The sequence below is a fragment of the Mustela erminea genome, chromosome 10 (genome assembly GCF_009829155.1).
Source record: "Mustela erminea isolate mMusErm1 chromosome 10, mMusErm1.Pri, whole genome shotgun sequence".
In the NCBI taxonomy this organism is placed as follows: domain Eukaryota; kingdom Metazoa; phylum Chordata; class Mammalia; order Carnivora; family Mustelidae; genus Mustela; species Mustela erminea.
Window position 1 is genome coordinate 51,240,474 of NC_045623.1, and position 23,867 is coordinate 51,264,340.

Consider the following 23,867-nt stretch of genomic DNA (forward strand, 5'->3'; position numbering starts at 1 on the left):
AGGTGGAGCACCAAAGCCAACAGGCAAACATCTTTTTATTGCCAATCATTACATACTGGCCAGTCAAATAGGAGTTTCTTCATCTTCAATTTTAGCAAGAAAAATAGCCAGATTCCCCTGAGAGACACTTTCACTTTCATATACAAGCTAAAAAAATACTGTCTAGTCATTCATTCTAATCAGGTACATTCAGGACAGGATAAAGAAAAGTGGGAAGCAGGGGCAGGCTGGTGGCAATAGATCCAGTCCAGCTCTCTCTTAGCTGGCCCTGGGAGTAATTACCGAACTTAATTTTGGCTCTGTCTTCACAGCAATCTTTAGAATGTGAGGAATTTAACATTTCTTGTGCTCAGTTCTTGGCCTAAAATGAAAATCTGAAACAATGGGAAAAGTCTCACTATTACCTATTAAATGTGTACACCGCATACACCCACTCCAAATTCTGTAAAATGTCAGCAAAACCGGCAATATCTAAGATAAACTCTGGAAATGCCAAAATAATCAATGAAATATCATAATCATTAAAGTTTTCTTCACAGTTGGAAAACTATCAAACCTCTTTGCCACAAGCAGCTCTGATTTTATTCTCAAAGGCCATTGACTATTAAAAATATGTATATAGAATATATTTATAGCTGTGCATCACACTCAGAGGATGTGCCAAATAGATAAGCCTACCCAGAAAAAAAATTATAATATTCACAAGTCAGTTATTGATTTTCCCTTTAAACCCTCTGGGCTGGCTATTTGTCATTTGGCTCTTGGCATTCTGGAATCTCCTCTGTATGGCAGGATGGCTGGGAGCCTGTAAACCACATCTCACTGACGTCCTTGCCAGCTGCTTTCTAGGGGGTTCTGCCAATGGGAGGCACTGGTAGGGGATTGATTTTTTTTTTTCCTGTTTCTGATGGTGCATGGAAGCATCAAGGAGAGAAGCGGGGCAAGTATAGGCTGTGCGGTCCAACTCAGGCTGTGCAGTTGCTCAGCAAAGGCAGAGATGGTGCTTCATTCCCCTCAGCAGCACAGCGTTCATGAGCTCAGGCTCCAGTAGCAGTAACTGCTGTAGCCTCCAAAGTAGGAGACTGTGGGCCCCTGGGTTCCTGCAGCGTATGTAGAGGTGTGATGTCCCGGCTGCCTGCCAAGGGTGGTGGTAGTTATAACAGCAGTGAGCAGCAGTAGTACCTCGACAGGCTCCTCGGCACAGCAACCCTGGGCTCTGGGCAACACCATCTCTGTTGCTCTTCCAGCCAGGCAGGTGGGAGGTGGGTAACCTTACCTTTCCCTCTTCATTCCTTCAGTCTTGCCAACAATTTCATAACCAATTCTTTATATGTTTTCCTAGTTCTCCTGAATGAACACTTAACTATACACCTTCATCTCCCTTCATACCAATGAATCAAAAGAAAACATAAGGATGAATTGTTGTTTATTTTTCATACAGTTATATATGTCTTTGGTGGATGCTGAAAAATCATACAATTTACAAAGAACTTAAGAGGACATAATTAGTACATCCCTGATGTGAAAAACATTAAAAAGTTACAGAATTCAGGTTAAACATGATAAACACATACATGCAACCCTGAAATACCACCAACACAAGAGGAAAGGAATAAAAAAGGCATGAGACCACAAAGACAAAGAAGGCAGAAGAGGGAATGAAGCAGCAAGGACAGTAGACAAAAATGAAAACACCGATTTGTAAGATGGAAATGACATGGGTAGTGGAATTTGATTAGCAGCACTCGGAAAGCTGAAACCAAAGATTCAAGTAGCAAATCATCAAAAGGTCCCAGTAACATACAAAAAAAAAAAAAAATCAGAAATCCAAGTAGCTGCAGACTAAAAGATTATAACAACAAATCAACAGAAATCAACAATGTAACACTTTGAATTCTAAGGGAAAGTTATTTCCAACCTAAAACTCTACCTTCAGCTATACTTTAATCAAAAGTAAAGGTAGAATTTAAAAAAAAAAAAAAAGTAAAGGTAGACTCAAAATATTCTCAACATATAAGATCTCCAAAAATTTTATCGCAATGACTGCCAAGAATATCAGTTAGGGTCCTTGGGCTAGAAAGCAATGAATCCTGCTTGGTCGAGGAGAATAATGGGCTCCAGAAAAGACAGAGAAAGGGAAGGAGAGGGAGAGGCAGGAAGGGAGGACGGGAAGGAGGGAGGAAGGGGGGAAGGAAGGAAGAAAGAGAGAAAGAGGGAAGAAAGGAAGGAAGGGGGAGAAAGGAACCTAGGCATTAGGTGCTCAAAGGCATGAGTTTGACTGAAAGCTGTCTTGTAGTTCTGTGACAAAGTCTGGGGCTAAAAGAAGTCTAGATAGCAAACCACATGATAAAATAAAAACTTGTGAAAAGAGGAGAAATGTAATCACAGTATAATACAAATTTAAGCTATGAATTTGCGACAGATTTGCTATAAATTTAAGCTACAAAATTAAGCTATAATAAGCTTTTGCCTGAGGTCATGACCCCAGGGTCCTGGCATCCAGTCCCACATCAGGCTCCTTGCTCAGCAGGGAGCCTGCTTCTCCCTCTGCTTGTGTGCTCTCTTTCTCTGACCAAAAAAAGAAAAAAAAAAAAAAAGAGAGAGAGAGAGAAGCATGATATGAATATAAAAGGAAAAATAGGAGGAAAAACAGGTGTATGCATTGACAGGCTGAGGAGGCATTGTACGAGAGATAATCCTAAACTTCCAGAGAAGGAAGCTAATCGATAATATCTAAAATTAAAAACAAAAATGAAGAACAATCAATAAACTATAGTATTAGAAACTGGGGGGTAAGTACCAGAGTAAATAGCTAAAAAGGACTGAAAATAAAAGTTTGCTTGAAGAGAATGAGAAGCAGACCGGGTGGGGTGTGCTTCTATTTAACTGCTTGTTTGTTTATCTTTAGGCTTATAGCATTGTTTGGATTTTAAATATAAACACAAGTATTACTTTGAGAATGTAATTAAATTAAAAAAATTGAAAGGTAAGGAATTTAGGTGATGTCACACACATGCCACAACAATAAATTGGAACATATGAGAATCAAACTATATTTTCTTTAATGACACTAAACATTAACTATTTAATCTAATCCTTTCCATTTTTGCTACATGCAAAATTAAATTGCACCCAATATCAGGTAACACTTTCATAAATTTGGAATTTACTGGGTATTAAACTATTTAGGATACTAGTATTCTAGTAGTTCCTGTTCTGATTATTATTACTACATAATTAATCATCCCCAAACACAGCAGCTTAAAATAATGATAATATTATTATCTCTTTCGGTCTGGGGTTCTTGCTTGAGGTCTTTCATGCAGTCACATTCAGATGAACAGGGTGGCTGAAGTTAGAGTAATCTCAAAGGCTCCCTCACATACACACATGTGGCTGTTGATGTTGGCTGTTGTCTGGGACCCCAAATGAGGCTATCAGTCAAAATACCTACACACATCCTTCTCATGTAGTCAGGCTTCCTCACAGTGGCAGCTGGGTTTTAAGGACAAACATCCCAGTGACAGGCAGAAACTTTATCATTTTTAATGATCTAGCCTCCGAAATCACAGAACATTATTTCCTTAATAGTCCCAACCCCCCCAAAATCCAAAGGAAAGGCAAATAGAATCCCACTCCTCAACACAGGAGTGTCAATGTCACACGGTAAGAGGGGATATGGGGAAGGGGATTTTTTTTTTTTTTTTTGGCAGCTATTTTAGAATACACAATCTACCATAGGTCTCTTTGTTTCAATACAAAAAAAAACCCTATATTCATATAAGGTTGAATAACCAGTAACTACCTTCAAAAGGAGACATGCTTAAATCATCAGAATTTTACCTAGGACATGAATGCTTTGGGGGGGGAGGTGGATAATGGAATAATTTTCAGGAAATAATTTTCAAACCCCAAAATTCACATGTACTCTTTCCAAAATTTGACTGCCTGAGAATACTCATGCCAGTTGTTCCTTTTAAAAAGGAAAGGCATGACTATCATCCGTTTTGCCATTTTATGATAGTACATTGAACCTGAGTGTAAAAATCTCCAGAGGTGCAAACAATAGGACAATTCAAAATATCGGTGTTGATATTGAGAAAGTAAATGACTAATAACTGAGTCATAAAATCTGGATTCAGTTTTGATTCTTTGCCTTTAACAAAATTGAGAGAAGACCTAATTAAGATGACAGCTGGTAGATCATTAAAAATAATTTTTGATGATAGATAACTATGTGATTTTGGCATATAACTTGGAAGGAATTCAAATATTTGAGTGACATTGCTAAAACAAAACTCTTTCCATTCTCATCTACTTATTTATGGGAATATGTTTTCTCAGATCTTACATCCATAAAGACAAAAATAGATTGATGCTGAGCTTTGCCTCATTCTAGCAATAAGTAATATGCATTCACAGATACATACATCTATTGAACAAGAAATAGCCTAACCATTTGAATAATGGACACATTTTTAATAAATTTTATCTTTATGTTTATCTAAATGTATCATTATTTATGTTGTTTAGGTTAATTTTATATTGATTCATATAACAAAAAATCAATTCAAAAGAAATTTCAACACCTGAGTCTTATAGTCACAAATTTTTAATTACTTTTCAATCTACATATCTGTTTTTATGGCAGGAAAAAGTGATCCCTGAAAGATTTGGGGGCAGAAAAAAATGTACTAAACTAGGATAAAATTTTATTCCAAATGTGCTATAGAAAAAGGAGTTCAGAGAGAAAAAAAAATGAAGAATTTCTATTAAAATGGGTTTGTTCATGTATTTTTATATTGATTATGGCAGGAATCAAATGGATACATTTCAAAGAGTAATGAAATTTTTATATTAATGTTCACAATTTTCTGTAAGCTATATATTTTACGACTAGTTAAGCTTATGATGAGAAATTTTAGAGGTCAACAAAAATTTGTGATGTGGGATATAAGTTTGAAAATTGACTTGAGACTATCAATTCAGAATCTTAAAATACCCTTTAAAATAATATGAAATCTGAGCCTAACTTAACAGCAAGTGTTTTGCATAGAGTTATTTTTGTTGTTAGCTGAAAGAAGGAACCTCTGAACATTTTCATATCCTGTTCAACTATACAGTTGTTACAGTACATTATGTGTCTAACTGTGAGGCAAGTTCGTAGCACAACAAAAGAAGAAAATCTTGTTTTATTAAACCTGGCAAAAAATTGGTATGGTTGAACTTTATTATCATGTCAAAGACTAATTAATTAGAGCAAGGAGTTCTGGTTTTACGTAGAACTTTTTTTTTTTTTAACATACATGAAAGAATATACCTAGAATTAAAAATCTACATTGTTACATCTTTAGGAGTATGGAGCTTATTGAAATACAAAAATAAACGCTTATTCATTTCTTTTGAAGATTACTGGTGATATGCGCTGAATACAGGATGTGGAAATCCAGATATTTGCTCCTTGCTCTTTTTTCCAGTGCTTCAGTGCCCACCAATAGCAAGTTTGAAATAATCTTAATGGTATCCTATATCCCAAGGCTCATCATGGTGCCTGGCACAGGATAGATGTTCAATATCTGTTTGTTGAATTATTAAGTGAATGAAAGAACTGGGATTCATTCATTTAATGAGGTGGTCAGCAAGGCTTTTCCAGTTTCAGAAGTTTTTTATTGCAGTGCAAATTTACATTTGAGTTATATCATCTGAGTAGTGGTTCCCAAAAGTCAGTCCATAATCTGACTGCATCAGTGTCACCCAGAGGATGTGTTATAAATTTAACGTGCTGGACCCCCACCCCATGTTACTAAATTACATACTGGAGGAGGGTGAGGTCTGGGATTCTTCATTTTTAATAGGCTCCCCAGTTGATTGTCCTACATATAACTGCCAGCACTCAGGACAATCAGTTTTGGAAATTAAATAAGAAAAAACAGGGTAGATTCATTCAGAGAATGAGAAGGCAGGAAATGCAGGCAGTTTCGGGGTGGGGAAATAGTCTGGTCAGGGCACAGTGCTAGAAATGAAACAGCGTCAAACATTTGTCACTGTGCTCAAGATTGAAATTTGAGGGAGAGGGTGGGGGCTCTATCTTGGGTCATGTTGTTATCCCATTTAGGGTGGGGTCGGTCAGGGCCATGATTAGGAAGTAGTTCCACTAGGCAGAATCTAATAGAGAAGAGGGCTGCTCATACACATAAATTCAAATGCTTCTAGAAATCAGAGAAGTTGTTTAGGCAACCAAAAAAATTTACAAATATAAGGCTGTACACAATGGGATGGGATGTGTCATAAGTAAAATGTACCATGTCAACAGGGAGCCAAGCAGGAGATTATTACTCAATCTGAACATTATAGAAAGAATTCCTATTATGAAGAGCAATTGGATAATCTTGAAATTCTTCTCCCATTCTGAGTCTGTGGCTCTGTTTTACTAACTGAATTACAAAATCATTCAGCTCAGTTTTTAAAAATCAGTCAATCACTGTTTAGAATCCTTTAGACAAACTAAATAATTGACTACATTTTTAACTTTTCTGATGCTATGTATTTTAAATTGTGTCTAATGAAAGAATACTAGGTAAAGTCTAATATAAGGAAGAGTAATCAATAATCACCTGCTCAGCTCCTGCCCTTTACCATCTTGAACCCTTCCACTCATCATGTGTCCACTGTTCTATAAAGAAAAACCTCAACCATCTCATCCCTTAGCATTGTCAAATGAAGAAATTGTGAAGGAACCACTTGCCCATTCTCAGTGGCTTTTGTGATTAAAAATTTTTTGGCCTAGGGGTACGGGTGGCTCAGTCAGTTAAGGGTTCAACTCATGAGCTCACCTGATCTTGATTTCAGGGTCATGAGTTCAAGACAGTGTGGGCTCCACACTGGGCATGGTGTCTATAATAAATAAACAAACATACAAATATTTTTGACCTAATTTTTGGCTATGCAAATCCAATGTTCTCTCTTTCCTCTTACTTCTACAGATTTAAAGTTCCTATTTGCCAATTTCTTTGGCTCACAGAACCCCCATAGTCTTGAATAAGAACTGCCTACTTCTCATCATTCTGGAGCCTAATTAATAACTTCCTTTTCAGTTTTGTTCCTGTTAGTTGGATCCCCATAGAATAGGGAAGTTGAACTGCATTCATAAATCTGTTATACCTGAATATAAGGATGCTCACTAGTTAGCCAGGATGTAAACATTGACAAAATATCCAATAATTTAATAACTGCACACTCACATCATTTTTCAGGAATTTAAATGTATATGTGTTCAGCTTTTCTGACTCATGTCATTATTCTTTCAGTGATAGAATGGACATGGTACACTGCTCTGTGAAGAATACCTCATTACCTTTCACAGTTCCTTGAATTTCATAGAGTTGCCTAAAAATATCTTTTCACTAGAAGAGCCTAGAAGAACAGCACTCAAGAGAGTTGTGTTTTCCATTACATTGATCTTAGTCAGTAGACTCCAATGCGTGATTGAGTTGCATGATGTTAATGAATTAACAAACATTACATCTGTTCTCACCTGCATTTTAGTCTTTCATCTGGGTGATGACTGATATTTAACGTTAAGCTAATACAAGAGTTGCTTTGTCTCTCATTGGTTTGTTTTGGATTATTTATTTTCTTTAATACATTTACCAATGACCAGTTTGTTAAAAAAAAAAAAATACACTCATACTTATGATCTATGCAACATACCCAGGAAAGTAAATTTATTTCTACCAAGAAAAATATTCTATATTCAACAAATGAATACTTGAACAGTACATCAAAAACTAATGATGTACTACGTGTTGGCTAACTGAACATAATAAAAGAAATAAACTGAACATAAAAGAAATAAACATAAAAAAGAAAAATATATAAAGTGAATCAATTTTTAGATTATGAAAAACAGACCTTTTTTTGGCAATATAATCAGATAATGGTTGACAGCTTTTATTGGTACCCCCCCCAAAGTCAAATATAAGAAAAGCCTGTAATAAAAGTTCACTGGCTATTTGCCTAAACCCTACTCACACAGTGGTGTGATACTGGTTAAAGCAAATTAAAAAAAAAAAAAAAAAGATAAAAGGTAAATTCTTCTGCCATAAGATTAACTCCTGAGTGCAGATTGGTTCTGATGCAGGCTGACTGGGTCCGAAGACCCAGAGAGGTTCCCACAGGATGAGCCAAGAGGTTCTTGGCTTTATGTGGGATGAAAATCAAACTTTAGCTGAGAGGAAGTGAGAGCAGAGTTAATTGAAGATGTAGAGAGATCGCAGATACAGACAAAGCATCTCGAAGTATTGGAAAGGAGAGAAGAGTGAATCTCATGTTTGCTTGGTGTCTGGGGTTTTTATTGAGGATGGTGGTCTGGTATACATGTCCTTTCAGGCAAGAAGGAAGTGGACAAAACAAGGACAAGTGATTATGTATCCTCACAAGTCACTTAACTTATGCCCTGGAGCCAAAAGGTCTTGGCATCAAGGTGTCTGGAGTCAGTGGTCTTAGAAAACATGCATGACAACCACACCTGGTCACTCTTTAGATGTTACCTATTATGCTGGAAAACTCCAAAGAAATCATTAACTTCTTGACCTTTACAAAGAGGACATACATTAAGGCATGTCTAAAGCAGAGGTGCAGGTCCTAGCAAGAACACAGGCAGCAAAGCAGTCCTTGATGGGGGCCTTTCAGTTTCCTTATCTCAGTTCCAGGTACTACATTTTTACCTGATAATTCTGAGAATTGCTGATGTTTTCATGCTAAAGTATACATACTCAATATGATAATCCTCACCTGGCAAGAATAATAGTTCCTGAATAATAACTGAAGGATAACAGGAAAACCTATTGCTAGATGCAAAATGTAATCACGGCAGAAGCACTGCCAAAGGACACTGCATTGGTCAGGGTTCTTCAGAGAAATTAAATTAAGAGGAGACTGAGATGTATTATAAGGAATAGGCTCACATGATTATGGAGGCTAAGAAGCCCCACCATTTGTAGTCCACAAACTGGAGACCCATGAAAACCAGTGGCATAAGTTTTAACGTAAGTCTAAAGGCCTGAGAACCAGGAGTGCTGATGGTGTAAGTCTCAGTCCAGGGGAGGGGAGGACAGATGTTTTAGCTCTATGAAGTTTAGACAGAGAGAAAATTTGCCCTTCTTCCATCATTTTGTTCCACTCATGCCCTCTGGGCAGATTAGATGACCCACATTAGGGAGGGCAATCTGCTTTATTTTGTCCTCCAATTCAAATGCTAATCTCTTCGGGACACAACCAGAATCAGTATTTAACCATATACCTAAGCATACTACAGCCCAGACAAAATTACCCATCACAGGCAGTGAGCTGATTTGAAGTCCTGGCTATGCATGAACTTGGGCCTCGTTTTCTACATCTGAAAAATGCAAATAACAACACCTCTCTCCTAAGATGAAGGGGAGAGCAAAGAGAAATAAAATAGATGTAAAAGTTCCATGAAAGTTTTAAAGTGGTCTAGAAATATAAGGTACCGTGATTTTTGTTTCTTGTTAATGCCACACTATAAGCTAGGAAGCTATAGTAATAGGCTTGGGAAGTAGAAATGTAAGACAAATCCTTTGTCAAGTAATTCCATTGGAAGAAACAATATAAATAAGCTTAACAAGTCATTTTAAGCTTTTGGATACAAGAGTAGGTAAAATATTACCAAAGCAATGAAAGGAAACCCTTTGCCAAAGAAGCTGTATAAAACTGACAAACAGCCTACGAGATCACTGAATAGGAATGCATATAGATAGGCCAACACAGCAATGCCTGGACTGTTACTCAAGCAAACTGTCTCAAAAATGAAAATAACCCATTGGAGTAACTAGCTCAATGTCAGTACGTTTAAAGGTAGTGGAGTGCTGGTCCTCGAGCATCTAAGTGCTTGCCATATCTCTGTGAATACCGAGTTAGACAAAGAATGTATTACAAAAATAGAAAAAGCAATGCTTACGTTAGTGATAGAAACAAATGTCTAGAGAGAAAGAATTAGTGATGGAAGTGAGCATACAAAATAGCTCAGCCCCTCCTTGAAAAGCTGTGTGGACTTAGGCTTCCCAGAAGTCCCAGACCTGTCTCTCTCCTAGCTACTATCGCTCCTTACACCAAAGCTGTCAGGTTTGAATAATAGAAAACCTTCTGTTGCTTCCTCTGGATACTGTGTTCACAGAGAGGGAAGCAATTTAACTATCCCACCACAGTCCCGGTTTGTTCTTCTCTACAGATCCAACTACTACTAAGAGTGATCTTCCAGTGATAAGAAATCAGAGTTAGAAAAAAAAAATGTCATAGTTTTAAACCAAGAGTCTGGCAAAAGGTAAATAAGGTAAACGATATAATTTGAGTAAAAATGATTTCCCCCAAACCATGGTTTTCTCCAAAGCTTTCTTAAGTTGGTTAAGATTCTACCAATGATTTCAGTCATGTAAACTCAAGCATGTGCTCATCTTCAGTCACCCTTGCTGCCTCTACCTACATGATTTATTAATTGCCAAATCTTCTTATTTACAGGCACACACTACAGCAGTATCTCTTGTCTCTTTCTTTTTAGCCCCTCTGTTAGTACTCTAGTTTGCTTTCACATTGTTTTATGAAATCACTGAAATCATGTTCCAACTGGCCTCCCTCCTCATGTCTTCCTCAACAGTCCCAGGGCAGGTCTCCTGTTCGCACCACTTTCCAACTGAAAATCCTTCAGCAGCTCACCCCTGCAGACAAAATTAAGCTTAAATTTCCTATGCTAAGGATGAGGAGTCTGAAAATACCAAGTGCTGGAGAGATCATGAAGCAACTACAACTCATCTTCTGCTGGTAGAAGTGTATGGACAGAACTGTTTTGGAAAGTTGATTCTCAGAATCTGCTAGAGCTGACCACATGGATATCCTATAACCCCCAAATTCCACTTAAACAGTCACTTTAGTAAATAGACAGTGGTGTATTCATACACTGGAGTACTCACAAAACAATGATAATTAATAAACTATATATATAATCAACAGTATGTACAAATTTCATAACAATATTCAATGGAGTTAGGCATAAAATAGCTTATGCTGTCTAATGACATCATATAAAATTCAAAAACAGGTGGGGTGCCATTAAGCATCATGATTTGGGCTCATATCATGATCTGGGAGCCATGAGATCCAGCCCCATTGGGCTCCCTGCTCAGCTGGGAGTCTGCCTGAGATTCTCTCTCCCTCTGCCCCTCCCCGCTGCATTCATTCTCTCTCTCCCTCCCTCTTTTTCTCTCCAAAAATGATAAATAAGTAAATCTTTAAAAAAACAACAACAACAACTTCAAAAAGCAGGCTGCACTAATCTTTGGTGCTGGAAGTCAGTGTAGTTTCCTCTAGGGATAAAGAAAGTTGTCATGTTGTTTCTTTCCCTACATCCCAATCCTCATGCCTTCATCCACTCCCCTACCCTTCCATTCTGTATCTTCTTCCTCTGTTCCCTTACTTTTCAGAGGTCAATATCAGCACAGAGTCAAGAAGATTTGGGGGGTGAGGGGGGGCAGTAGGAACTTATTATAAGAAACTGGCATGTGTGATTATGGATGCTAACAAGTCCCAAGATCTGCAGGTGGCAAAGTGGAGACCCAGGAGAGCTGATGGTTTGGTCCCAGCCCAAAAGCTGGCAGGCTCAAGATCCAATAAGAACAAAATTCAACTGATGTAGAAATTTATATCAGAAGTAGGGTATTAGAGGTGACAAGTCCTAGAATGAAGAAGTGATTGTCTCTAGGTAGGTAGATAGTGGGAAACTGAGAATCCCTCATCGACACGGCAATAGGACCAAGGATGTGCATGTAACCCAACCCAAGCTACTGATATGTGAGGAGATAGAGCTAGGGCTTCCGGGGAAAAGTTTGGAGTCTTCAAATAGATTTGGTCGTTTAAAAATATAATATGTGAAGCCACAAAAAGAAAGCCAGCTGAGATGGAAATAGCCCAAGGGAAGTATAGCCAAGAGATTGCTCTCATGGTAATAATTTTTGAACCTTGAGAAAAAGTGTGTCAGTCTGAGTCCAATCAGGAGATTGAAACTGCATAGAAACATAAACATAATACTAACAAGGAATATTACACTGTGATAAGAGAGACTATAAAATATAAGGAAATTTGGTATGGTACCCTAGGACTGAGAAGAATACACTAGGAAGGACAAAGTTGGAAGGAGACCCCCTCATCAGTGCTGGTTTCAGACCTTGGAGAAGCTCCACTATTGGACAGACCAGAAATTAAATTGGTTTCCCAGACTTGAGCTGTTCTGCAGTTGCTGGGCAATCAGGAAGCAACCCTGTGGAGTGCAGGTGGGGAGCAGGCAGTCAGCAACCTGCAGAGGGTAGAAACCTTCTGGATGGCAGGCAAAGCATGCAAAGCTTTCAGAGGGAGCTGAAGCTGGCTTGGCGGGGACCCTCTAGGGCACAGACAATTTGCATAGGGACTTGAAAAGGGAAATGTGGTACTGGTGCGGACAGGAAGACTCTGGAGTGCTAATCTATGTCCAGCGTACAGCACAGGAGTGACTACCAGCCTGTGTGGTTGCCAAAGGACCACATCCTGCAGGACAACTTCACCAGATGTCCGTACAACCACACTGCTGGCCCATCAAGCAGCCCCCAGATAAGGCAGGAGAGCCCTTTCCTCCTCCAAGGTCCATCCAGCACCCTCAACTAAGAATGCTTAACATAAAAGTCTCAATTTAAAGGAGAATCATTAAAAAGGATTGTCTGTTGCCATAGAACATATATCAAAGGGTGAATTTGGAGCCTAGAAGCAAGAAACTGTTAAATGGCACACACAAGCTGTAAGTACCGGTCATGAGAACAAATAAATTCTCTTCTGGTTTTAGACATTTTCTGCTGGATTTTCTAAATGTTGCAATTGAAAGATCGCTAGCTGATAGAGGACCCAGCCCTCATACCATCTGTAGCTAAGCAGGATTTCTCATTGAGCATTGCATGCTTTCCTGCCAGCTTTTCTGTCACATTTCCCATCCAAAATCTTTCTGTCCAGGTCTCATTTTTGCTGTTGTTGTTGTTGTTAGAATGCTACTTATTACTTCAAAAAGCTAATGTTTCAGTTCAAGTTCAAGTCCAAGTCAGAAAAAGACTGATGTCCTACCTCAGCAGTCAGGCAGGAGGCATTCCCACTTACTCATGGAGGATGAGTCATCCCTTTTTTCTTCATTCGGGCCTTCAACTGATAGGATAAGACTCACCCCCATTACGGAGAGCCATCTGCTTTATTCAGTCTACTGATTGAAATGTTAATCTCATCTGAAAATACCATCACAGATACACCCAGAATAATGTTTGACCAAATATCTGAGACCCCATATAGTTCACTCAGACGCATCACAATTGCCTTGCCAGCTTTTCACCCTTATTTCTGCAAAAAGTAGTCTATTGATCCTTGAGAGAATTTAATTGCCTTTATTCTCAAATATATGATTTGTATGGGATTGAATACCTTCCCTCAAAACTCTAAGGATCTTAAAACTATACTGATATTCTGTTTGATCACAGTGCTCAGTACAGAGATGGACAAGTAGCACAAACTTAAGGGGATAATAATAATAACTAACATAACAAATACTACTGTTTTTAACCATCACAATAACTCACCACTACATATGCCCCTGAAGAAGAGAAGATTTGACTTGCTACTGCAATTAGTAGAGATGTGATGAACTAGAATTGCCTTATCCATTATGCTCAGAAGGCAAGTCAGCCTGAGAACAGAAGCAACCCAGAGGGGGTTCTTGATGATTTGAGCTCTAAATTAAGCTGAATGTGAAGCCAAGGCTCACCTGTGGAGTTTTCAGTTATGAGCTGGAGATTTCTTATTTTTATTTAAGCTAGTTTGAGTTGAATTGTTCACTTGCAACAGCAAATATTTGGGGGCTATCAAATCTACCTGCTCATTCCAGAATTCTCCGTTGGCAATAAAACATGGCCCAAGGAGGAATGATTTATCTTCAGTAAGAAAAATAAACCTAATTAAGCAACCATAATAGTCATAGACTAGATAAAAAGATGATTTCTTTTGGTTCTAAGGAAAAGAAATGAAAGGAAAACAGAACTATCAGGGATTGGAATTAAGGAAGTAAAAAATTTACTCAATACTCTTGGTGCTAAAAGCAATTACTTCACGGAGTAGATGCCTAAGAAACCTATAAAAGCCCCCAGTTAGACAATACTGCCCCTTTAAAACGTTTGATTTTTAAGATTTAGGCTAATACATCTTTCTTTTTAAAGCATCAACAATTTCTCCTAAGGTCCTCAGTAATCTTGTCTATGTAATGGTAAAGCTGTTCATTTTTATTTGTTATAAGTGTTTCCTAGTCCTAAGGTTTTATAACCACAAAGTTTATTATTAAGAAGTTTTAGGTCTCAATACTTTCTGTGCTATTTGGAAAAAGTATCCAGGGGAAAATTCATGTAAGAAGAGTAAATCCAATTTAACAGAAAACATGAAACATTGTTGATGAAGTGCTTTATGTGTGTGTGTGTGTGTTTGGCCCAAAGGAAGCCTCGGACTGGCTCTGGGAGTGGGAGGTGGAGTGGAAAGATGCAGTCTCTCCTTCTTTGCTTGCCTGTGTTGGATAAATGGATCATTTTATTGTCAGCTGGTTGAGACTAAATGTCACCATTATACAGGATGGTCCCAAAGGTATGCAGTGCATGGGATGCTGTTCTAGTTTCTTTTGCTTGATGCCATTAAATGAGCTCACATTCCATAAGATAAAAGTCAGATGAGTTGAAGACCAATAAGTTTTATAGCAGTAGTTTAAGTTCAAACTCCTCATGAGTTTATGTGTGTTTCTATAGAAAGACCGCATCTAAAACAACGCTGTAACAGATAAAATTTCCAGAGAAAGCAAACAAAATTTACCTGTGAATTGCTTTACTTAAAAGGTGGAGGTTGTTTTTTTTTTCTTTCAATAACAATAGCACAACAGTCTTTTAGAATGCATGAACACTCTGAGCCCTAACAATGGATGGTATTTTTAATTTGAAATATCAGAAATAGAGTCTACACGCATTTAGAAAATTTTGGCTAGGTTACTTACAAGAAACATTCATCCATTCATTCCATAAAAATATATTGATTATTATGTGCTAGGAAACTGGATTCCTGTCTTCCTAAATCTATATGGCATATGAGAAAATTCTGTTGCTCTAAAAATCTGTGATTATCATGTGTTAAGTGGGCACCACACTTCAAGAGAGACATACTAAGAATAATAATTTTGGAGGTGCCTGAGTGGCTCAGTAGGCTAAGCATCTGCCTTCAGCTCAGGTCATGATCTTAGGGTGCAGGGATCAAGCCCCACATGGAGCTCTCTGCTCAGTGGAGAGACTGCTTCTCCCTCTCCCTTTGCCTGCTGCTCCTCCTACCTGGGCTCTCACTCTGTCTCCCTGTCAAATAAATAAAATAAAAAATATTTTTTTAAAGTAGTAATTTTTATATAGTGTAATATAGTATAGTATATTATAATAGTATACTATGTAGTATATTATATAGTATAGTATAGTATAATCTTTATATAATGTATATAATATATATATATGAAATATCAGTATTGGTAATATTCAATACAATTACCAATTGTTACAACACAGTCTCCAACAAAACAAAATGCAAATAGAATAACATTGATTTTTAAAGAAATTTGTGGAGTACAGAGCTATTACGTTCACTTGTATGAGTGTTTTGCAAGTTCTACTATGCCAGGGACAGAACGTTAAAATGGAAACTGTCCCACACTTCTTGCTGTAAGTATAATGAGAGCTAAAAAGAGATCATAATATTGGGAATTAGAAATTGATCACCAATACATATTTATTGCATGCACACCATGTGTTAGAAACTGCTTGACATTTGATCAAGACTTAAGTCAAATTGCAGACCGCTAAAGAATAAATGTGAAGCAAGAAAGATTCAGCAGGAGGTACACTGAGAGATTATTGAATGTGGGAGCAGCAAGGCTGAAGAAAATGTTGATGGGATAAGGAAGACTTTTCTATGTTTTAGGCTGAGAAGAAAGTTGTGGGAAGGGATAAACTGAAAAAGCAAGTAAGAAAGGACATAACTGTTAGAACAAGAACTTGCTAGAGTTAGAAGGCTTGAGTGATGAGCATAGGTGAAGGACCGTGGAAGGAAGGAGGATAGAAGCGGATGAGAACTGCAAACCAATTCAGAGGTGTAGAAGAAGTAAAATAAGTCCCAGGCAGATGACAGGAATTTGGAAGGAAAGGAAGGGGATGATCCAGGAGAAAGAATAAGTGAACTTCAAAGAGATGGTCTGAAGCAAGTTTTTCACAGCTATAACAGCTATTTCCTCTGTGAAATAGTCAAGGTAATCTGCTAAGGGGAAATAGTGCAGCATTAAGTGCAAAACTTAAAAAAGACTGGTAAGAAATGACCAGCATGGGGAATGGGCAAGAATATGCAAAGATTTGCTAGAGGATATTAAAAGTCCAACAGAAGTTGGAAATCATGAATGTATAAGGCAGGCGATCAACATGGCTGTGTGATTTGCTCCGGTATTAGTCAATGCCTGGTGTTAAGATCAGAACAAACAGATGGTTAGGTTATCCTAGAATTGAGGCTTAGGATAATGGAATGAAAAGAAGGTCATGAGAGTTTGGGCTGGTGAGAGAGAGGTTTAAGTGAATACGATGAGTTGTAGGTTGGTTTAAATAAGGAAAGAAAGCCAAAGGCTTATTGATCAAGAACATACAAAGCCAGCAAAGGAGAAGAATCAATGAGAGTAAAGAGCAGCCGCTCCCCCACCTAAAACCTCTTTAAGGCTATTCTGCAGCCTTTATCTGGAAGATAAAGTTCAATTTACTTCTTATAACAAGGCTTTCCATAATCTTACTTGCCTAGTAAGTGAATTTCTTATTCCCTCCCACAAATGCCCACGGGCACTCCACATGTCCTGGCAACCAAATAACTCTGTTGCTTCCTGCCTTCATGTCACTGCTGTTTTTCCGGAAGAGCTTCTCTTCTAAATCCCCATTCAACTGATGAATTTCCAAATTTCTCAGGTTTTGAGACTCAATTCAAGAGTCCCTTCCTTTTTAAAGTCTCCTGCGGTAATCTGTCCATATTAAAAGCAAACAAACAAACAAACAAAAAAAGAACATGACTGCTGAATTTTTATCCCATCCCAGTAACATTCATGCCATCACTTCCACAAAAGATCCTTGATTCTTGGGAGGCCAATAAAATGCTTTAGAATTGGCACTGTGCCAGTTCCAGTGTAACTAACTACCTTGCTCTAAGGAAGCTCAGGCTATTGTGCCTGAAGTATGTCATGTGGAGAGAAAGGCCACAAGGAGGGAGCGTTGGCAATATAGCACCTATGCCCAAACATGTGAATAAAACCTTGGCTCTTCCTACCCATCCCAACCACTAGTTGAATGTAGGGGGAGCCTACTCAACCCACACAATTGTGAGAAATAACAAGTTATTGTTATTTTTTATTTAGGGGTTTAGTTATGCAATTATAGATAAAGAATGTATCTCCCATTTCCAACTCAATTAGAATTCCTCAAACTTTCCATCATATCATACTGCTATTCCTATAATATACCTCTAGCATTTTACTTATTACACTGAGATTGGAAAAAGTGTTTACATATCTGTTCCCTTCCTATTAAGTGAAATTCTTGATACTAAGCACAATGTCTCAGTGCTAAGATCTATAGATACAGATACAGATACAAGTATAGATGGAGATAGTCAAACATGTAAATACATATATATTCATATATATGTATCTCCTAAATCCTAGCACACAACATATGATAGATATTAATAAATGATGTGAACTAAGCTGAATCTGAATTGAGTTAGTGGGAAGAAGAGAGGAGGACACTACGCTCAGTCACTGGAATTTCACAAGCAGAGCAGTTCCTGGAACAACAGGGAAGCGTGTTGGAGGTGAAGTTGGCTCAAGCACAGACTAGAAATTGAGGTGAGAGTGGGCACATTCATCATCATCAAAGATGTGGATTCAAGGGAGCCTGGGTGGCTCAGTGGGTTAAGCCTCTGCCTTCGGCTCAGGTCATGATCCCAGGGTCCTGGGATAGAGCTCCACATCGGGCTCTCTGCTCAGCAGGGAACCTGCTTCCTCCTCTCTCTCTCTGCCTGCCTCTCTGCCTACTTGTGCTCTCTGTCTGTCAAATAAATAAAATCTTTACCAAAAAAAAAAAAAAAAAAGATGTGGATTCATGGTCCAGTTTGATGATGGGGATTTGTATGGAGTAGAAAATGGTGACCCTGAATGAGAAGAGATTGTAAACTTCAGAAAAGAAGAGATAAGAGTGACAGGTTTTCACAGTTGTGAAAATGCTTTTAACACAATAACGAGCAATTAAGAAGCTGATGGTCCAAGCTTCTGTCCAACATATGCTCAAGGGAGAAAAGTAAGTCTACTTCACAGACTTGTGTGGAAGTCTGATGGTGCTGGTTTCCCTTTAAGCCATTTGAATGCTCCTTCTCAGTCTCCTTCCCCTGACTCTTTGTTTCACTGCCACACTCACTCTCCAAACATACTTCCTCCGCCTTCATATCTATTTTCGCTCTTATATCCTCAGTCCCCACATCTCCTTTGAGAATTCCTGCTCCAGCTCAAATGTGGTTCCCTATCTGTTGTCTTTGGAAAAACTCCCAAGTGACACAGATTGCTCCTTCATCATTTCCCCCCACACGACTGTATACAAACCTGTGCCTATTTCCCTATGCCTATACCTTGGGCCCTCCAGTCACTGTTATGGCTTCAACCATCATTTATTCACTGATATCCCCTAAAGTATGAACTTCTTGAACAGAATATGAACAACTTTAGGACTGTTATCTACAATCCTCTTTGGAATATTTCCACTGTTTGGTCTTTTAAACTGATTATCTTCTATTCAAAACTTTTTTTTTAAGATTTTTTTTTTTTTTTTTGAGAGACAGAGTGTGTGCACACATGCACAAGAGCATGCATGATGGGGGCAGAGGGAGAGGGAGAATCTAGAGCAGACTCTCCACTGAGCATGGAGCCCAACACAGGGCTTAATTTCATGACCCTGAGATCATGACCTGAGCCAAAATCAAGAGTCAGATGTTTAATTAATTGAGCCATCCCAGATGCCCCAAAACTTTTCTTCTTGTATTTCCCAGCCCAGTAAATGGTGTCACTGCACACTCAGTCAGTACAGAAAGAAACAGCACAGTGATTAAGAACTTGGGTTCTGGAATTCATGGAACAGAATGTGCTCAAATCTGGTTTCCATAAGCTACTACCTATGTGCTAACCTTGCCAAATTACTTAGCTTTTCAAAATGTTGGTTTTTCTTATCTGATATAATCTTCAAAAGCTTGTGAGGAGTATTAAATAAGTGACTGTTTAAGCCCTCAAAACTAATCATGCCAACTAGACCTCTTGAAATCATCCACTTTTCCCTTTCCTTTAGCACCTGTCTATCCCAAGCAACTGACCACCATGTTCAGTCAGTTTCTAAAATATATCTTAATATACACCTTTGTCTATTGGCACTTCTACTGTCCAAATATAACACCAAAACATAGTTCAATGTGTCCATAAATAACCTAGTCAATAGCTTTTCAAAAAATAAGTCAGATGATATCCTTATCTTCACTTTTACATTTTTTCAATTGTGCCCTATTTCCTACAAAAGTGATGCCAAACTCTTTAGCATCTGATACTTGCCGTCTTTCCTTGAATTAACTTTCCAAGTCTGACTCTATATCACTTCCCACCATTCCCTACATTTCACACACTCACTCTCCAAACATATTTCTTCTGCCTTCATATCTATTTTCTCTCCTAGATCCTCAGCCCCCACTTCTCCTTTGAGAATTCCTGCTCCAGCTCAAATGTGATTTCCTGTCTGTTGTCTTTGAAAAACTCCCAAGTGACAGAGATTGTTCCCTCATCATTTTTCCCCACATGACTGTATACAAACCTGTCATAGCCTTTATCACACTACAATTAATTTACTTGTCTACCTTCCAAGCTATCTTCTGAGTTCTTCCTCAGAGGCAGAAAGAGTAAAATATTTATTCTTGCATTACCAGTCTCTAGCATAATTTCTGGAATATACCAGTTATGTGAGAAGCTCAATAAATATCTGTTGAGAGAATGAATGAATGAATGTATGCATGAAAGAAGAAACTATGTTCATTTCATTCACAACCTGAATGGTGCTTCCTATCTCTTATTTTAATATTAATTAAATTCAAATCTTTCATATATATATACATATGTGTGTGTGTGTGTGTGTGTGTGTGTGTGTGTATTCTTTGAAAGGAGGCTTTAATTTGAAGTAGATGATCTCACAGTCTCTCTCCAAACTCCAAAATTCTATGATCTTATTATAAGCTAAACTAATGCTTTTCTCTTGGCATGCAGGATTAGAATCTTGTCTGGGACAGACAAATTTGTAGAATAGGATCCAGTGGGTTGTTTGGGGTGTATTTCCAATTAATTCTATCGTGTTAACTTTAATAAATTATATTTTGTGAAATTTATACTTCTCAACTAAGCAAAATTGAATCATGTATAATTACGTGCAGTTAATTTTTCAAACTGGTTACATGGCGATAAAAGTGTTTTTTTCCTAAAACCTTGTCAGCTTGAGTGACATGTGAGTACCCACCACTAAGCATCTGTTAGGGAAATCTTATTACTCTGTGTCTGTCACTAGAAAATTAGAACAAACGTTGCAAGACCTACACACTTAAAATGTTATGATGTGTTTTTAAAACTGCTTTCCACAGAAGGCCCTTTATTTTATTAGAAAATTATAAGCAAACAAGTCTTGTTTAATGGCTTTCAAAGTATAAGCACATTTCATGTCAAAATTGTATCACTCTCAACTGCTTACTTGTGTGAGAAATCTGTCAAGCCCTGGTGCCCAAGAAAATAGGGTACCATGGCAGAAGATTTCTTGCTGAAGGATATAATGTATGCTCAATTAAACCAATAGAACGTGTGTAATGGTCTGATTCCATTGTAGGAAGAACTGTCAGCTTTCTGTTCTGGGACCAGAATTTTTTTAATGCCAGGACTTTTGGTGAATTCCATGCGACAAGTGATGCAATCTTAAGCTTGTAACTCAGGAAAAGGTGGGTTCTTTTTTCTTCTCATTTTCACATTCAAAAATTCATGGAAATTTTACCTTCTCATCTTAATACCCACTGTCTCTGCTCCCTTTCCACACCTCTTCGCTTGCTAAATCCTTTAACTAACAATTGAATACCCATTCGTGAAATGCTAAAAGTATAGCCAGGTTTTCCTAGGAATCAATTGTTGGTTGTGGGGTTATTTTACTTGAGAGTAATTCCCAAGCGCTTTATTGCTTCAAATATATATATTTTAAAAGTTTTTATATGCTTCAAAATGAATGAGATGCTAATAAAATGTGTAAAAATCCCAGAGCACCCTAATGCCCCTTTTATATTCTGTGCTATTTGACACGCTTATAACAGTTCTGTCTCTCTAAACCAACAGAGATCACATGCAGAACTTACCCCCAAAAAGATGACAATAACTGTATAAAACATAAGATACCTATTTTTCTACATATTCTTTAAAAAGATGACTTCTAAACGTGACGAAATGATCTTGGGTGTTACTAAACTGCCATCTACTGTGCTTGTTCACCCAGTACACACTATCATCACTTACAGGCTTGCCTTTTCCAACGAATACATAATTTCTTTTTTCCAGCTGTTCCTTGACATTCTTTCTTCCCCTTGTTTTAGCCATGTGTACTCCTAAAGACCAAGAAAAAAATTGTTCAACTAATTACCAAAGCCTTTCACATCATTTAAGGCGTAGATTGATTATTCACAGTGCCATGAAGACGTGTCACTTTGAGACAAGAAGAGGTTTAGAGAGGTTTACACTTTGCAGAGTGCCACCTGTCTCCAAAGGGCACATTCATTAAAAAGCTCCAGGTGCAAGTTGTGGGAGCAAAACAGTATAATGAAGTCCTTTGCCTCCTTGTGCACTCTTTGATTAATAACATTCTCCTTCAGTTCTAGCAGATTGTGCACCATGTTCACTGCGAGAAACTCAAAGTACCAGTCTAGTTTTCTATCCTTCTCTGAATAGAGTAAATCGCCATTTATCTGTGACCTGCATCAAACAAACATACAAAAATGGGGTTTTCCTGACACCATCTTCTTTAATAAGAAAGAACAGCTAATAAGCCAACTGAATGGTCTGAATGATATTTATTCAATAAACAACATTTAGTATGTGTCACTGATCAAATTTTACCTAATCCTCTCTGTCCTATACCCACACACGTAGAAATCCAATTGATATTTGTACTGATAACCTTAAGGCATTGTAAAATCCTGAGTTGTCTCCTGAATCATAAAAATGGGAAAGAAAACTGGCATTTATGAAGTACCTACTATTTACTAGACATTTTCACTAGAACGAACACATTTTTATCCATATACCACCCTGGTGAGGTAGATATCTTTATCTTCATTTTTACCATTGGAAGTGATTGAGGCTTAGAGCAATAATAAGAGCTAATATTCATTGTCTGCTTACTATTTTCCTGGCTTACTATTTTCTTTGTGTTTATTACTTTAGAGGCATTGCCTCCATTAATCCTCAGAATTACATTATTGAGCAGATACTATCATTATTTTCATTTTATCAGAGATAACTCAGAGAAGTTAAATCACTTGCCCAAGATCACACAATATGTCGTAGTGCTAAGATCTGAACCTAGGCCAACTGGTTTCAATGCCTCTATCATTAACTCCAACATTATTCTACTTAAGAGTCTATGAGTGTACTTTAATGTTAAATGAGTTACATTATTATTTTGTTTTTGAAAATGGGTAATGCAGGTTTGGTACACATGGTAACTTTTAGTTAATCTAACTATATCCTAATAATAGCTATTAATACTTTCTCTGTATTGTGCATTTACTGTCAAGCATTTTATATGCATTATCTTAGTGGAAATTTACACACAGATATGATTTTATACCCATTTTCCTGTGATAAAAGTAAGGCTTTGTAAACAAGAAGACTAATTACAGCAGATACATGGCATTTACTATGTTTACTATGTTTACCCCAAGGGTTTAAATATAGCATTTATTTAATATTGACAATAACAGTATGATGTATTTTGATGTAGCACTTTGACCAAGGTTACATAGCAAGCAGACAGTAGAGCAGGAATTCTAGTTCCAAAGTCCATATTGTAACCCTTACTCTAAACTGTGGAACAATTTAAAACAGTCCTTCCTTGCTCACTGCAAATGTTAGCAACATGCCTTAACTATGATAGCATTCATCACAGTCTAACAGTTGGTTGCATCCTGAGTAATATAATTATGCACATTTGGTAGGAAATAGGAAGGAATCAAGCCTGTGCAATTTCCCATTGGTCAGGCCTGTGCAGAGATTCAGTGACGGCAAAAACAAAACTCCTCTCTTCGTTTGTTCTACAAATACTGAACACTAACTGTGCTCCAGGTGCTGAGATTGAAGAAATAAATAAGATTTGTCTCCCACCTATGAGGAATTGGGGATGAAAAAAACAAATAGGTAATTACAACAGAAAGGAACAATTCTTAAAATGGAGCTCTGTCTCTTAAGCCAAAGCCAAAGCTGCAAAACACTGTCTGTCTTGGTCACATAGCCCCAAAAGAGGTCACAGGGTACAGCTAGCAAAAGAAAAGGAAAGCAGAAAAGCATACCTTCACACTGCTTAGGATAAGATGGTTAAAAATACTGTTATAAGAGTTGTAATCTTCTTTAACCTTTCAATAAT